The following is a 19,242-nucleotide window of genomic DNA, read 5'->3' on the forward strand; positions in this document are numbered from 1 at the left end:
TTATAGAGGTCCCTGTGACAGTTTGCACAGAGTCCTTGAATATATTGCATTTGTTTTGATTGAACTTTTCATGCCTCATTTGTATCAGTTTACGTATGATGCAATGGAGTTCACTGGAGGTTAAGAAAGCACTGATCACATGTACTCTACAGCAGGGAGCTGCTGGCTGACCGCCACTGGGTTTCCAAGTCAACCTGGTGGTCACATGCCCAGTGTCTGAGAGAAGGCTCATTTTTCACAACTTCAGCTTGAGGCGTGACTTCATGGATAACCATTCAAGGATTTAGGGAGATGTTTTCATTTGTAGATCACTCCAGACCTAGGGAACCAAGAAAGCTACACCCCCAAAAATGGAGACTTTCTTTGATTTGAAAGGGGGTTTAAATGTGGTGCTTGCAGCCAGGAATATCCTCTAAAGAAGTCCTAGATAAATACATGGGGAAAAAGGAATAGAAACTTTGGGGGTTAGATAGAGCAGGAAAGCATAAACAAAGATCAACCTTTCCTCATCAGATGAGAGTCATCCACCTGCCATCTAAAACACTGGGAAACTGGCGGGACTCAGCCAGGTCTCACAGCAGCCATGGAGTGATCTGCAAATGGAAACAACTCCCACACATCTCAACTACAATCACATGGTCACCAGATTTTCATGTTTAACTTTTAAATGCCCCAATAATACCAGCCTCTACCACCACCTTCTGGCAATGCATTCCAGGTGCCCACCACTCTCTGAGTTAAAATCTCTTACTTCTGACATCTCCCCTAAACATTCCTCCATCAACTTAAACAGATATCCTCTGGTATTTGCTAACATCACCCTGAGGAAAGAAAAATGTTGGCTGCCACCCTATCTTTGCCCCTCATATTCTTATAGACCTCTAATCACCTCTCATTCTTCATCGCTCCAAAGAGAAAAGCCCAAGCTCTTTTGACCTTGCTTCATAAGGCATGTTCTCCAATCCAGGCAACAACCTGATAAATTTCTTTTGCACCCTCTCTGAAACATCCGCATCCTTCCTGTAATGAAGTGGCCAGAATTGAATGCAAATCCCTAGGTGTGGTCTCTAATTAGACTTTTACTGAGCTGTAACATTACCTCATGGCTCTTGAACTTAATCCTCAACTAATGAAGGCTCGCATACCATATACCTGCTTATCCACCCTATCAACATGGATTCTGCTTGACCCACTGAGCCCTTCCAGCTTCTCTTTTGCTCAAGATCCAAGTAGTGGCAGGTCTTGTGACTCTCCAGCCCTCTCCATTTATTACCCACACCTAATGCACTTTAACTAAGCGGCCTCAGGTCACTTCAGAACACAGTCATGAATCTGCATGTCTGTGGTTATATAAATGCCAGGCTGGCCCAGAAAGGCAGAATTCTTTCCCGACAGGACACGGTGAATTGGAGTGTTTTTTCAACAGCACTCCATTTCTAGGATTAATTCCACTTCTATTTCACGATATAACTATATTTGGGAATTGAATTTGAAGCTCCAAGCGTCTATTTTGCTCACAAAAATACTGTTTAACCGACCAAAAGCAATGCATAGAGTACTCTTTTGTAGAATGGTCAACACCAAATCAGCCTCTCTACTCAAGAGAGGTGAAACTCTGCTCTTCCTGACAGCCACTAGATTGTATTTAATGCATTTTTCTTCATCTATGGACTTTGAGTTCTGTCTTAAAGGTCAGAAGTATTTGAAGTGAGGCATTCTCAGATTGATCTGTGCAGTTCTGTAAAAGCTAGATATCAAACATTAATAGCTGGTTAGAAATGTTAGCCGTTGAAGTCTATTACTGCAAGCAAACATCGCATTTCACTTGTGAAGAAGGCTTAAGCAGAGAAAGTTGTCCCCTCAGCACTGCTTCGAGTTATAGAGTGTGATTAACCTTAGAATTCCCTCTGGTTCAATTCTGTCATCAGATGGATAATTAGTGTGTGTGTGTATATGTGTGTCCAAGAGAACTGATTGCATTATTACTGGCAGAATAATTCACCAAAGGTTCTTTCGTAGCCCTGAACTTTTTAAATTCTTTATTTGGAATGTGGGCATCACTGGCATGCTTGGACCATCCATAATTGCCCTTGAGAAAGTGGTGGAGAGACTCTTTTTTTGGAATATTTTATTTAAAAGCTTTTCCATCCATGTAATTAATAAATCATCAGACAGTACAATAGATGATAACAGAAAATTTTTCATTGGTTATGTGATGGTTATAACCCCTCCCCTTCCCTCCCTCTCCCAACCCATGTCCCCTAGAACAATATAAATGTGTAAAGAATAATATACTTGTACGTAATTATAAAAATAAGAAAAAGAAAAGGAAGTTTTGATTCTTGGATTGCTCAGGGTATCGCTCCCCCACACACTGGAACTTAACAGATTTTATGTGGTCATTTTCATTTTAAGAAGGTTAACAAAGGTCTCAAGAGCCTGGGAGAACATTTCTACATATTTATACCTAAAGTTTGTGTATACAGGCTCCAAATTTGCAAAAGTAAGGAATATAGAATAGAGCCTCTTACACCAAATGCTTTGTTGCGAAAAGGAAGGAAATGAAAGATGTTAAAGCACAGACTGAAGTTGTGAACAGTGTCATTGAATTGCAGACCTGAGCGTTCCAATTTAATGGAGTTAATCATGATGGGTCATTAAAAATGGTAATAGAATGTAAGCTTCAAGGACAAGGTGAATGATTAACAATACAAGAGGGATGTGAGAAAACCTCATTTGTACTTTGAGTACTCGTGATCTGGGTGTCAGAAGCAGCCACCCATTGTGCTCAATGACAGAACTGGATAGGCCCTTGAAGGGGATCATTTCAGGGCCATGAGAAAGGGGTAGGAGATCCAGAGGGTTTGAGAGTCAGCATTGAGTCAATGGACTAAATGCCATCCTTTGGTGCTGTCGCAATTCTAATATTCCAAGGCTTTCCTCTGTCCAATTCTGTTCACTCATCAGATAAGAATCATTCAAAAGAGAAGCTACTTCACCCCATCACCCCAGCCCCACTGCTAAATCAGAAACCCAGAGTGCAATTTAAGATTCTCATCCTATTTTCAGCTTGGCAGAGATCTCTGCCATCGACTTCATAATTCACACTGCTCTGTCCCAACAGGGATCTGTGTCATTCCAACTGAACTAAGTCATCATACATTAAACATTGCAAAATGTTTACTGGCTGCTCTTGACTCCTTTCTAAACATAAAAATAACTCTGGCATTACATTCCATGACATTTAAAGCCCTCTTTTATGGCTCCTATTTTCTTTATTATTGCGAAAATTCCTTGGATAAGTCACCATGCAACAGTTTAAAACACAAATAATTTGGATTGTGCACTTTAATCCATGCAGCTGCCTCTGGCTGATCTAAACTTGCAAGTTTTTTCTTATGGTCTCCAGCCTGGTTCAGCACCATTTGAGCGCATTTCCAATGTTTTTACAACTAATCAAATAAAATGTAACAAAGAAAAGGAAAATTATATATATCATACATGACAAAGTGCATACAGGACCTCACATACAAGCCTGAGATTCCCTTTCTGTGGGGACGGGAAAATCGCCACTAATTGGTAGTGCAAAAAATAAACTGTACACAATGTAAACAGATAACGAATGCAATACAGAGAGAATTTAAAATTCAATAAAGTGCATAAGTAAGAGTCATTAAATGAGTCCTTGATTGAGTTTGTCATTGAGTCTGATGGTGGAGGGGGAGCAGCTGTTCCTGAACCTGGTGATGCGAGTCTTGTGGCACCTAAACCCCTTTCCTGATGGCAGCAGCGAGAACAGAGCGTGTATCCAGTGGTGTGGATTCTTGATGATCGCTGCTGCTCTGCTCCCTATAGATGTTTTCAGTTTTCATTAGTGAGCTTTTGAGCTTTATGCTCAAGCGTATTGATATCCCCAGACCAGACTGTGATGCAGCTGGTCAGCACACATTCCATCACACCTCTGTGGAAATTTGCCAGGGTTTCTGGTGTCATACCAAACCTCGGCAAACTCTTGAGGAAGTAGAGGTGCTGATGTGCTTTCTTCATGATGCCATTGGTGTGTTGGGTCCAGGAAAAATCCTCTGGGATTATGACTCCCAAGAACTTGAATTTTCTCACCATCCCCACCTCTGATCCCCCAGTAATCACCTCTGGCTTACCTTTCCTGAAGTCAACAGTCAGTTCCTTGGTTTTGGTGACATTGAGTGCAAGGTTGTTGGTGGTGCACCATTCAGCCAAGTTTTCAATCTCCCTCCTGTACGCTGACTCATCCCCTTCCTAGCGTAGTATCAATGGCAAATTTGTAGATGGTGTTATTGTCGTACCGAGCCACACAGTCGTAGGTGTAAAGTGAGTAGAGCAGGGGTGGGGGGAACCAAGGGATACATGTTTAGTGAAGAAACAGGCATTAAGATAAAAGAGGAGCTATATTTTTATTAAAAGACAAAAAAGCATGAGGGGTCAAGTGGTCTTCTTCCACTTCTATTTCTTAAGATGGTATGAACATTTTCGCAGGCTGATCACAACAACGTCCAGGTAATGACTTCAGAATTTTCCAGGGTGATAGATAACCCCAGTGTTGACTGTACTTTCACTGTGACACTACCTGTTGACTTTTCCAATATAATTTGGTGTTCAGTGGATTTCCTTGTCTCTTCCAATACCCTCCCTACCTCCCCACCACCTTTACGCTTACCATGTCAGGTATTCTTTATTGTTTTTCAATATTTTGGAATATCAGAAACATCCACAATGGACAGTTTTGAATAAACCAGAAGGCATTGCTATCCTCGCTGTCAATAGATTTTGTGTTTACATTATTTGCTGGTAGGGTTTATTCTAGATCCACTCGTGATGAAGCTGGTGGCTGAAGGATTTCACAGGGACCAACTCACTACCCATGGAGTCAACTCCAGAAAGGAAGAACAACACAAGGTAAGGGAATGGTGTCCAGGGGTCAGTCGTGCACAGAGAGAGCTCACCAACAAGCACCAATTCCAAGCTAGAAAGATCCTTGGGGAAACATGCAAATTTTGGCTCTGATCTCTCCGCCATTGATGACAACATCTGCACCTCTGGAATGCTCACTCTCAAACTCTTTGCCTTTGCAATTCTCTTTCTTCCATAGAACCACAACACTACCACACAGAAATAGCCCCTTTGGCCCATCTAATCTGAGTCGAACTATTTTTCTACAACTCTTTAAGACTATCTTTTTCACCAAACAAATAACCAATTTCCTCCCAAGATACAGTAAAGTAACCATGTCACAAAGAGTTTTGTAGGGTTAGTAAAATGAATGCAAATTGTTGTTTTAACTATTTCTTGTGTTCTCCAGGTGGCACAGTGGAATGTTGGAATTTCTTTGAAGAGCATTTTCTCCTCTCTTTGCTATCTCCGGCCATCTCCCGCTCAGCTTGTTGAATTGTCTTGCCACATGTCACAAAGCAGCATCTGTTTTTCCTGTTTTCACACCCTTTGGTCTCAGCTGACCAGCTACCGATGGTTCTGTGAGATCTCCTCCCAGACTGAAAGGATCCAACACCTGAAATGAATGCATTCACACTGGCTCTGTGTCAGGAACATCAGATAGAACGTTCTATTTCTTATTTATTTTTCTTGCTGTTGTCCTGAAAAAATGTTGGCTCCCAGCCTGTGGCCTCGAGGAGCTGCCAAAAGTAACAGTTTGGCAGGCTCACTGAAAGGGACTGTTCAGTGGTGCTGAATTGTAAAGGATTTATTTAGCAAAATACGCTCATGTCTTGGGTGATAATACTTTCTGTGATGATATCCATGAACCTACCAGACTAGTCAACACTAAATTTGGGAATTAAGCTGGCTTGCAGTGCAATTATCTCACTTCAACCATACTTTCCCACTAACTAGTGTTCCCAAGCAACTGTGTTGTGTAGAAAAGGCTATTTCCTGGTATCTGGAGTGAATATGCAGAGAGCAAGTTGTGCCCAGTTTTGAAAGGAGAATTCCATGTGAAGCAGTGTTGTTGAACGATGATAAGATGTAATTAGCTCAGCTTTGGGCTCTGATTTGGTTCTGGTGACTCCACTTTTTGAGGGAGAGATGACAGGAGAGGTTCAGTCCCAGAATAAAAAGGTCAACATTCACACAGGCCCAGAATGTTGAACAGTCTGAATCCTCCAGTCATGGTAACAGTTCTTTGGAACTTGTCCAGGAAGCAGTGGAATTGAACCTTGGTGTGATGGTGGCAAATAAATCAAATCAGGCAATTTTCTTTTGTTAAGTTTAATAAATCTTGAAAAAGTCTACTTAAATATATTTTGTTCATCCATAGAGTCATGGAGCATGAAAGCAAGTTATTTAACCCAAATTTACCCGCTGACCAAATTCTCCCACCCACACTAGTCCTGCCTGCCTGTATTTGGCCCAAATCTAATCCATGTATCTGACCAATTCTTTCTTAAACATTGTAAAAGTACTTGTTTCAATCACTTCCTCCAGCTGTCCGTACCATACATTCACCACTCTCTGTGTTAAAAACTTAACCCTCAGGTTCCTGTTCAATCTCTCTCTCCCACCCCCCCCCCCCCCCCCCCCCCCCCACCAGCACCACCAGTCTCCTTAAACCTATGACCTCTGGTTCCTATACCAATTCTCGAACTCTGGGGAAAAAGTCTCTCTGCGCTCACCCGATCTATTCCTCTCACGGGTTTGTATCATGGTAAGCTCCTTTTCCATATAGTGCGGAGACGTGATCCAGTTTCTCTGCAGAAAAGGCACTTTTAAAAAAATTATTTCTGAAGTAGCCAATCAGAAAGTTTACTTTCTAAATTGATAGATTGCTGATCTTTGGAAGAATGCGATTAAACACCAGTCAGATACTGGAATGATTCAGCAGGTGAAAAGGGAATAATTTTGTGTTAAAGGAGGTGGATGTGCCACAGTTTTATCACTGCTTGAACCATTCCTGAGAGGAATATAACCCTATGTCCCATGGCACTCATGCCATGATAAGCTTTTTGAGGCATGTTTGTCCAATTGAAGATCAACGTTCAAAGTGAATGGGTTTCACAGTTAGTGAGATGGTTAGTGTGACACTATTACAGCCCCAGCGATTGGGAGCAGGATTCGGACCCTGGGCTCTCTGTAAGGAGTTTGCACATCGTCCCCATGTCTTGGTGGGTTTTCCCCAGGGGCTCCGGTTTCCTCCCACCATTCGAAACATACAGGGGCTTGTAGATCAATTGGGTGGCTTGGGTTTGTGGGCCAAAAGGTCTTGTTACCCTGATTTATGTCTAAATTTAAATTCAAAATGAAATGTTGAAAAAACAACTACAGATGTTGGAAGTCTGGAGTAAAAGTGGTAATGTTGGATAAGGGGTGGTGTAGTGGAGAAGCAGCTTGTGCTACGAGGCTGTAGGACGAATGAACAGTATGCTGTAACCTTATCAATGGAATTGAGCAAATGATTCCAGAATATTTATATGGATCTATTTTATATGATATTCTATGTATGAGAAATAAATTATTTGTGTATCTGTGCGCACCGTGGTCCGAAGAAATGCTGCTTTGTCTGTTTGTACTTGTACTGTCAGATGATCATCGTCAGGTTTATTATCACATGATTACACAAGTACAACATCGGTGCAAAACACACAGACACACAACCAGACATAACAAGGGAACAGGATAAGAGGCTAAGTACCTCTGCATAAGATTCCATGTACCCACAGTCTCTTGTTGAGGAATGAATTTAAATTTTTATCTCCATTTGACAGCTATAGACTGATAACCTAATCAATGGAAATATTGAATGGAAATATCCCGCCTCCCCCGTTTGCTGGTGTGGCCTCCTTCCTTTAACCACCTATTGCCTGTGGGACTGTGCTCCTCCCCTTGCCCCTTACCCCCACACCATTTTATTCAAGCCGACATTCTTCTCATACCTTGTTGAAGGACTCAAGCCTGAAACGTTGAATTTGAATCTTTACCTTTGCTATATAAAGTACACTGACCTGCTGAGTTTCTCCAGCATCATGTTTTTATTTCAATCACTGGATCTTCAGACATTCATGCTTCACTCCAATGGGAATATTCTTTCCCTCGTCATTCAGTCACAAACTACATCACTTTTTATATGTAAAGAACCTATTCAATCTCCTCAACCTTCTTATTGCAACAAAAAACTCTTTAATATCCAAGGTCTTGAATACTTACTGATCCAATTCCAGAGGCCACATTGAGACAACTGGAGGACATTGTCTTTGCAGCTCTCTCTCTGTCTGTGCTGGTTCATGCACTGGGAATGTCCAGTGGATTGTCCTTGCAGCTCCCTCTCTGTCTGTGCTGGTTCATGCACTGGAAATGTCCAGTGGATTGTCCTTGCAGCTCCCTCTCTGTCTGTGCTGGTTCATGCACTGGAAATGTCCAGTGGATTGTCCTTGCATCTCCCTCTCTGTCTGTGCTGGTTCATGCACTGGAAATGTCCAGTGGATTGCAGTATCTTCTTCACACTTATATCTTCATCAATCAGTTACAGTAGGTTTTGTCTTGTCAACTTGGAAGCTGATCTTGAATTGTATTATCATCACTCAGTGTCCTTTGAAGATTTAAAAGAGACAGGATTTTTCACATTAAAGCTCTTATATAAATATTGCTCCTTTTATGTTCCTTGCAGATGGTGGTGCCTGAAAGATTCTCATCAGTTTGTCTTGAATATGCAAATTTCCTACTTTGCTTTCCTTAGCTAATTTTGGATTTGCAAGTCAGAAATGTTTAATCCTTACCATTGTAAGCAATTATTTTTTTAGTATTTCTTCCTAAATCATCGAGGGGTAAAATTAACATAAGTTTCTTACTATTACAGTCGCATAACCAAGAACATCAATTTTACCCATTTGTTTAAAGATTTTAAATGTAGACAGACAGGCCCTTCTGGTCCATGAGCCAATGGCATCAAATGCCCAAATTAACCTACATTTTGAAGGGTGGGAGGAAACCAGACCACCCACACAGATTTGAACTGAATTGAATTGATTATTATCATGTGTACAGTGAAAAACAAGGTTTTGCATGCTATCCAGTCCAGCCAACATATTCTTATGTACAATTATGCAATACACCAAAGTGTTGGAGAAACTCAGCAGGCCATGTAACATCTAGAGGAGGTCAAATCATCAGGTATGTGGAAAATAGGTTATTGTCTGAGTAAAAAGGAGAAGAGAGGAGGAAGGAAGGGGATGGGGAGGAGCAAGTCATAGGTGGATACAGGTAGAAGAGAAAGCAACTGAGAACTGGTGGGGGAGACGGCAGGTCTAAGAAGGGTAGGGAGAACAGATAATGCATGAATTAAAACATGTGTAAGTGATAGTGTTATGGTAAAACAAAAATGGAGTGCATGGTGTTAAAAAGAAAAGCACAGTTATACAGAATATGGCATCATCATTTACAAATGAGAGGTTTCCAAGAATCTGATAACAGCAGGAAAGAAATTGTTCTTGAATCTGGAGGTGCGTTTTCAAATTCTTGTATCTTGTGCCTCATGGGAGGGGGAAGAGAAGGGAATGGTTTAAGGAGGGATCGGGTGGTGGACTCCAACCTCTACACCCCATCCGAGCTAATCATCGGGGGCATTTCCACCATAGGTCATGTAGCCAGGGAAGGCAAAACGAAAGGAATTAAAACAGCAGTGATTGGAACTCGACTTCCTGGCTAGAACTGTACTCTGCCACTCAACTCCTCCAAGTTCAACAAAAAAAAGACCTTGATGGGTTTGGAAATCCAACACCACTAATGATGGAGCTGGGTTGTCTTTCAAACTAAATGCTTGATTCAAAAAATGGTTCTCCGTGGGTTAACTGGTGTAATAACATTTCAATAATGCTACTCTAATTATATCGTTAGTGAATCAAGGGCCATATAAATCAGTATCAATGATTAGACAATCAGACAGGCCAGAAAGTCTTGCAACAAGTTGTTCAACAATGTCCAAAGTTTGTTGCTTCATGCGTGGAGACCAGTTCCTTTCTATCTTCCAATCATACAAACCATGTGTTGAGAGATTCAACTGATGCTCAAATGGCAACAGATTTATCTCTGGAGCAGAGGGGGTTGGATTGAAGTCACACTCCAGAGATGTTAGTCCAACAGTCATGGTTGGTATTTCTATGCAATACCAGGGAACGGTCTTTTATTTGAGATGTTAAACCTTGATTCCATCTGGTGTCTAACATGGATATAAAAATTCACGTCATGTTAGTTTGGGGAAAAGCAGGCTGACCAATATTTATCCTTCAACAAGAAATATACAAAATTATGATGGAAATGCATAGTAAATGCAAGCATCTTTCTCCACTGAGGGTAGGTGAGACAAGAACTAGGGGACATGGGTTAAGGGTTAAAGGTGAAATGTGGAACTTCTTCACACAGAGAGTGGTGAGAGCTGCCAGCTGAAGTGATGAATGCAGGCTTCTTTTTGACATTTAAGAAAAATTTGGACAGGTACATGGTTGGGAGGGTATGGTCCAGGTTCCAGTCAGTGGAACCAGACAGAATAATAATTCAGCACAGACTAGATGAGCCAAAGTGTCTGTTTCTGAGCTGTAATGTTCCATATTAAAATTATCTGGTCATTAAATTCCACACCTGTCTTTCTGTCCTGCATCTTGACCTACCTTGAAATGTATTTCCTTGGGTTGACTTGGCATAGGGAAAGGACACGATACATCTTCTTGCTTTCCAAAAATACCTTTCAGAGCTTGTGTTATCATGTCTTGAAATGCAGTGATAGGATTGACCTGAATCCAAACTGCTCCTCTGTGGGCTCTCTCTCTGGTTTGGAGCCCTTTATGCATTATGTAAGTCGTGGATATTTCATGCAACACAGTCCCATTGTACAATAATGCTCAAAAGTGCTAGAGAAACTCAATACGCCCTACCTTGATGAATGCTCAGGCCTGCAACCTTCGTTATATATCTTTGCTGCCTAAGGACGCTGCAGGACCTGCTGACTTTCTCCAGCTCTTTTGTGTATTAACTGCAGTCACAGCATCTGGACACTTTCTTGTTTCAGCCCCATTATATATTCTTTTGTGAGTGCAGTGAAGGTGATGTGACTGAATGAAAGGGTACCAATGAATGCACAAAAGTTTTTTTGCTTAAAAAAAGAGAAAGTGTATCATCTGAAATGAATCCAAGCTCAGTCCCATTATTGTACCAATAGATACTGTAACTGGAAGAATTGAGAGTTGGATCTGATACCCCAACACTCTAGTGGGGTTTCCAGGTTCAATTCCCCTCCCTAACTCTGCACAGGAGACAGCAGATGCTGTTAGGTAAAGCAAAAACAAAATTGCTGGAGGAACTCAGCAGGTCAGGCAGTATCTGTGGAGGCCAAGAGATGGATGACATTTCAGATCAATTCCCTGTATCGGGGGTGAACTTTCCTTTAAACCCTGAATTACATTTGTTAGGAAATTTTGAAAGTGTCACTCCTAAATTATTGCTGTCAGATTTTCAATTGAAATTTGTTAAGTTAGTCTTTGTAATAGCACGGAAATATGTTGCTGTAACATGGAAATTTGATGTTTCATTAACATTAGATAAATCGCACGCTGAGATTCAAAGTTGTATTCCATTAGAAAAAAAAATGTCTAATTTAAGGGATAAATATTCTTTTTTTTTCATATTCGGGGTCCAAATGCTAAAATAATGAAATTAAAATTATGATTTTTTAAAATTTATTTTTCCTGATCAGTAAAGTTTTCCCTGAAGGTCTAATAATTTTATGATGTTTTTGAGGTCTCGAGTGTCAACTGATGCATCCAAATTAATTATTTGTAATTGTTTTATAATGAAATATCATATATTTTAGTTTTGGGATTAGACTAGTTTGGGGGCGGAGGCTGGGTTAATAGGTGGTTCGGTTTTTATTTATAGTAGGTAGTTTTTTTTCTTTATTTTAGTTTTTAGATCTTAGATTTTAGTTTTTTATATATAGTTTCAGTATATATTTGTTAACTTTTTATGATATTACTATGGCACATTATTGTTAATTATATATGTTGAATAAATAAAATATTAAACAAAAGATCCTGTGTCAGATCCTGATGTAGGGTCTTCATACAAAAGGTCAAGTTTCCTCTCTTAGTTCTTCCTGATCTGATGTGCTGCTTTGATTTTACTCATGACAATAATATGGAGGTATAGTTACCATAGCCAGTGATTCATCTGTATTTTCTAATTTATGAATCGTTTTCCAATTTATGGACCAAATCATCTTAAGGATGTCTGTCAAAACAGAATCCATTCATCACTTCTCTTGGGAATGGCTTGTGTTGTGAAGGCCCAGAAGAGGAAAGTGGATAAGTGTGATTAGAAATATCGACTCTCAGTGAAGGTCAACTCTGTCACATACCAGTTCAACTAAAAGGCCTACTTCCGCATTGAACTTTTGAAGTGGATTGGTGCCCAGCCTATTCAGCAACCATGAATGGAAGCTGGCAGCACCAGGGGTGAAGCATGAATTTGATGGATGGCAGGATTAAAATTTTGCACAATGTATGTGTATGTTCAAGACATGAAATGAGGACAGTGATCTTTTTAGTTGCACCATTAAAGTAATGACATGAAACAGATGGAGAGAGACAACAATTAATGAATCTGAAAACTGCTCAGTCTAAATGTTTGCAAGTTAGTTTGATGAGAGTTGCAAACGTTGGCCATAATTGTGCCCAACTGTATTGACATCTGTATTTTATTACAACAGCAACTGAATAAATGAAGGCAGACAATCACTTCATTGACTATTTTATGCTGTATGAATTTGTCAAAGTCATTCTGGTAATTTCAGTAGTACTTAAGGAAGGAAATCTCCAAGTCCTCTGTGGCTGCAGCATATACAGTCTGCATACTTGCTGTGAGCCCATTCAAATCTGTAATCAAACACGCTGCAACCTCTGAACAATCCAAGAGCAACAGTCCTGAATTGTTTTTATAACTGATTGCAAATGACTTATTTGATGTTCAAGAAAATACATTCTCCATTTACTGGGTGTACGGTGGAAAAATGAAAGCAAAATCTACTCCAAACAAATTAATTGCTCAGAACTTGGAACTGAACATCACCCACCTACCCTACCCTTCCTTGCCAAATAGGTTGGCAGAGAACTCAGTCCACACACCCAGAACAAAATTGGCAGGGTGAGAAACAGTATCCATCAAGTTTTATAAGTTTAATACTTTTGATTAAAAGTTGTTCTGTGCAAGATGCAAGATGGTCTCCAGTTAGATGGCCAACCTTTATGAGACTTTGTCCAATGAACTTTGCAATTATTCAACTGATAAGTTTTCACATCAACTTCACTCTCTAAATATGATAATATCACTTTTTGTGTGTTTTGAGATTCCAATGTGATGTCTGACAGTTTCCAAGGAATATTGACAACATACTACAGAGATCGTAGCAAAAATCAATCTGCGGGAGGAACTCAACAGATCGAGCGGCAGCCGTGGGGGAAAAAAGACCTGTTGACATTTCTGTCTTCTATTTCTTTATCCCTGAGACTGTGCCTCAGTAAGAAATCTCCTTGTCACAGTATGTTTTCCTGATGTTCTTCGTTTTAATGAGGACCTCAGAACCTGCAGCATGACAATATTGATGAAGGGCTCTGGCCCGAAACTTTGACCATTCTTTATCTCCCATCGATGAGTCTTCTCCATACCTCTCCCAATGTATGGATGTCTTGAGAGATGAATGACCAGAACTACACTGCTGCCTAGTACAGCTGATTTATAAGGTCCCAACATTTCTACTCAATGCCTTACCCAATGAAGGCAAGCATGCCTGTGCCTTCTTCAATGTCCTGTCCATTTGAGTTGCCACTTTCAAGTAACTATGCAGCTGCGCCCTGTAAGGTAAAAACATCATGAGATGGGACCGGAGAAGGAGTCACCCAGTACTAAGGAGTAACAGAATGCAGATGTGACCTTGTACACTCAAGATAAGCTTTGCACTAACAAGAATGATGAGCAGCAGACTAACAGAGAAGGGTAGCAACAGTTTATTCATTGGACAATGTCATGGTATGATAATTTACTAAGTACGTATCCTGAGGTATAAAAAATCACCATTTTGCTGATAACGGCAGAATGCATTCTCCGACTAACATGTTTAGTCGCAAGTGTTACAATCCGGTAATAAAGAACAAAGAACCCTGATTTCGACTCAGTCTGGTGTTTGTCTCACTCATTCATGAACAAAGCAGACCTAACAGCCCCAAGATCCCTCTGTTCTACAACACAGAGTACAATCAGCAAAGCATCAAGGTGAAAGTTGTACTCAAATCCCGACAGAGCCATGAAGTGTAAGCTCTCCAATCTTGTGTCAATTTATTGATCCAAGTATTTGATGGTACACTACTCTAGAATATTTCCAAAAAAAGTTTTCATGCATCTTTTTAATCTCATCTGGCTTCATCCATTGCATTCTTCTCCGTGGATTGTCATCTTGTCGTGGTGGAGAAGCTCATGGTCCTGAGATCCAGAGAGCGATGCCACCTGGAGCTGTGCTCCTGGTAGGGTCACCCGTGGCAGTAATATCAAGGGTGAGGGCCCTGACAAAGAATAATTTAACCATGTCCTCAACAGTGGAACTGGCGGATGAAATTACTCTGAACTGCAACAAATCCATCATCTCCAATTGTTGTGGTTTCCATGTCATTGGAATTAGTTGTTGACTTGTGAAGTGTGTGTTTCTTGAAGTGCAATATCAAGTACACATCAAACAAATACACTCACGGGCACCTTCACTCTGTGGGTCAACAGAACATCCATGACCTCAAGAGATAGCCATGACTGTTAATCACCCACCTTGCTGTGCCATTCACAACGTAGAACTCTGTCATGAAAGTGGATATCGCACAGCTGGCCCCACCATTGGACCATAGTCACGTTCCCACCACCCTGCTCTGTCCCTCATCTCCTTGGCAATTTCTAAGGCAGCATGTCAGTAGCTGTCTGTTAAGATCAGTGGGCACAGCTCGGCAAACACAAATCAATAGCAATGATGACGGTTTCACTCACTGGGAAACGCAAGGTTCCGCTTTAGGGATAGCAGTTTTCTGGGTGTTGATATCAGAGTGCTGTGTCAAAACTCCTTCTGATAAATGTCCCAATGTTTTGCAAGGGAAGCAATTGGGCAAGCTCCAAACTGATTTGAGACATAATAAATTCTGGAGATGTTAGCGAGTGGTTAATTGAGTGTAATTAGGTAGCACAGTTTTCATCGGCCAGAGGGCCTTCAACTGTACTGTATCATTAACATTTAAATATAAAATTTTAATTTACTATGTATTGAGCAGCAAATAAATGAAAATCTATATTAGAGCCATTAAAAAAAATCATTGAATTTTGCTCATTCTCCATGGTTTAAGTGAAGTTCAAATAAATGACAGTATCACACACTTTTGTCCATAAAACTTGTTCCACCCTCTCTAAATTGGAGAATATTAAATTTACAGATATTTCAATCTGAGAGTAATCCATTGTCAACAGTAGAGGAATTGTAAATCTCTTGCAAAATCTTGTTTCCATGAAGTTCGCTTGACTATGCAAATAAGATGGATTTGTGGCGGTACGCCATTAAGCAAGTGAACCGGCCCCATTTGTCACGCATGTGGCGGGGCAGCCGGCCAAAATGGCGCCGTCAGGGGTTTCCTCCCAACCTCGGCACCAGGGTCAGAAGCCCGCGCTTGGGGACCCACGTGACACTCCGGTGACGTCGGGGCGCCCCAGCATGGTTCTCAGCCAGGTCCGGTCTGGGACTATAAGACCAGCCAGGCAGCCTGCAATAAATCAGTTTTTGCTCACTGAACTCAACCCATCTGGTTGTGCGATCCTTCAGTTAGCAGTGTAGCCACCGCTACAAATTGTTAGTTTTAAGCTGAATTTAATAAACTGAACGATTTGTGATCGGTACAGAGAAAATGTGTCAATTAGGGCCCAGTGCTGACACTAACAATGAACTGAATGTGTTGCATACGTACCTTCAAGTAAACTTTGATTCATTATCCCAACGAAAAAACATGTTTTTCTTCATTTACATCCGTCTACTTGAACTTTATGTTCCGCATCGTTATAGGACAATATATTACTCTCGTCTACTACGATGAGGATGAAGTGAAGTATATTTAGCTTTCCTTAGATAGTAAAAAGATATATTTTGAAAATGCTTCCAGCTTCTTCGTGACCTGTATAATGGAAGGAAAATTTGTATTTTTACTGTGCTGTTGACAGGATGTTTCGAAGTGCTTTAAAACCAATATGTCCTGAACAAGTGTAGCCATTATTGCCAGAAACCTGGGTGGCAATCTGTGGATAGCAAACACCCACCAGCAGCACTGTGCAAATGACCAGTCGTGACCTCACTACTCCCTGACAAATGGAAATGATCAAGCAGTTCAGCTCCACATCGAAAGAAGAGTGTTGCGATGTTGGAACAGGTCAAGAGGAGGTTTATGAGAATGATCCATGGGGACGTGAGGGTTAACATTTGAGGAGCATTTGAACACTCTGGGCCTGTGCTCACTGGAGTTTAGAAGGATGAAGGAGGATCTCGTTGAAAAGTGCTGAATATTGAAAAGGCGAGTTAGAGTGGCCATGGAGAAGTGTGTGCAGTAGTGGGAAAGTCAAGGATTACAGTGTTCTGACTTAGAATAAAGGATGTTCTTTTAGAATAGAGAGGAGGAAACATCTCTTCAGCCGGAGGGTGGTGAAACTGTGGAATTCGTTGTCACAGATGGCTGTGGAGGCCAAGTCATTGGGTGTATTTAAACTGGAGGTTGGTAAGTTCTTGATTAGTAAGGATGTAGAAGGGAGTCTCATGTCTGCCTGTCCCGCATCGGACTTGTCAGCCACAAACGAGCCTGCAGCTGACGTGGACATTACCCCTCCATAAATCTTCATCCGCAAAGCCAAGCCAAAGAAAAGAAGAGAAGGGAGAAGGCAGGAGAATGGGGTTGAGGAAAAATATATCAACCATGATTTGAAGGGCAGAGCACATTTCATGGGAGTGAGAGTATGACAAAATTCATTACAACTAAGAGCATCAGGAAAACATATCCATCCGTCCATGCTGACCAAGTTGTCTACCTGAGTTCATCCCATTTGCCTGTGTTCGGCCAATCCATGTACTTTTCTAAATGTCTTTTAAAGATTACAATTGGACACATCTCTACCACTTTTTCTGGCAGCTCATTCTCCACACACACTAGCCCGTGTGTGAAAAAACATTCCCCTCAGATCTCTTTTAACTCTTTCCCCTCTCACTTTAAATTGATTTTCTCTATTGTTAGATTCCCCTGCTGTGATGAAAAGGTTATGACTATTAGAAAGAATGCTTGGCAAGCATGCTGTGACGATAAGTAAGAGTGCCAATGGTAATCCGGCAAAATCTCCTGAGACACACCCACAAAGATGCCAGCCCTCGACGCTCATGCTGAATTGCATGTAAAACTCAGCCTTTGGATCCGTGGCTCCTGATGCAAAGTGGTGCCACCTGCTGGCTAAGTATATGATGCTCACGTCGAACAGGCATCCCTGTTGTTGGACTGGATTCCTCCCCCAGCCAGCATTGTCTGAATTCTGAGATGTTCTGAGATTTCCTGCTTCTGGCTTATTCCTCAAAGAAGGGCTCAGGCCTGAAATGTCAGCAATATATCTTTGTCTCCTACGGACACTGAAAAGACCGGCTGAGTTCCTCCACCATTTCGGCATGTTTTTACTACAATCACACGGCCGTGTTTCATTCTTGGTGTTGGACCTGCAGAGCTGTGAGATCAAAATTCAAAATTTCCTTTTCACTTCAAAATTCCCCTGCTCTCACTCGCCCCTGGCCAAGTCTGCTTTCTGGGCCTTCAGTGTACTGGACCAGAAATCCCTGCAAAAGGTACATCGCAGGCAAATCTCTCCCCACCATTGCGAAAATCAACAAGGAATGTTGCTGTAGGAGAGCAGCAGCAAACATCAAGAATCCACACCACCCAGGACATGCTCTGTTCTCGCTGCTGCCATCAGGAAAAAGGTATCAGTGCCACAAGGCTCGCCCCACCAGGTTCAGGAACAGCTGCTCCCCCTCCACCATCAGACTCCTCAACAACAAACTCAATCAGGGACTCCTTTAAGGACTCTCACTTTGCACATTATTTATGACTGAATGGTTATTTTTTGAATTGAATAGTTTGTTTGCACTTCATTCTTTGTTTACATTTCTCTTTTTAGTTTACATAATTTTACTTGAGTACAATTGTTTGCACTGTTGATAAGTAGCAGTTCTGCTGCACCAGCAGGAAAAGGAATCTCGGGGTTGTATGTGATGTCATGTATGTCCTCCGAAAATAAATCTGAACTTTGTTCTTTGCACCTCCATTGTACCATCACCTTTAATCACCTTCAGTCCTTTTGTTTCTGCTCTTTGAAATTTTCCTCACCAAATTGTTATGTTCTTTACAATTGTCCTGGTCTACATAACCTCTGATAGGAATTAAATGAGTACTAATATCTCCCTGGGTTAATAGCCTTTTATTACATTGGAGAAATATTAATCCCATTATTCTTCAGGGCACGTCACAGAGATGCATGAGAAAATATCTACGTCTGAGATCTTTTTGGAACCATTCAATTATTCAGTGAGATCCTGGAAGAAGAATTTCATCTCCTATGGACACTGGGAGACCTGCTGAGTTCCTTCATCGCTGTGTTTTTACTACATCTGCAAACTTTTGGGATTCACCCCATTCAGTGCAATCCCTTTGAGAGATGCCTATCTTGAAGAAATGCTCTTCCTCTCCTGGAAGGGAGTTCTGTGGGAGTCCCTCTCACGGCTCCCATCTGCATTCCCTACTGCTACTTCCTATGGACACTGCAAGACCTGAGGTAAATTTCAGATTTATTGCCAGGTGAGGCAGAATCACTACTTATTGGTAGTATAAAAAACTGTACTCAAGAGGATGCGTATACATGTAAACAATAAAGAAATGTAAGCAATACAGAGAGAAAATAATCCATAGAAGTACGAGTCCTTAAATGAGTCTCTAATTGAGTTTGTTATTGAGGAGTCTGATGGAGGAGGGATCTGATGGTGGATCTGCTGAGTTCGTCCAGTATTTCTGTGTTTTTATTGGAAGAATTTTTAGCAATTTGATAAGTAAATAGAACAAAAAATAAGAGGTTAAAAAAGGGAGTCTGTTGGTGGTGAAAAAATGGAGCAAC

Source organism: Narcine bancroftii, chromosome 10 (genome assembly GCF_036971445.1).
Source record: "Narcine bancroftii isolate sNarBan1 chromosome 10, sNarBan1.hap1, whole genome shotgun sequence".
Lineage (NCBI taxonomy): Eukaryota > Metazoa > Chordata > Chondrichthyes > Torpediniformes > Narcinidae > Narcine > Narcine bancroftii.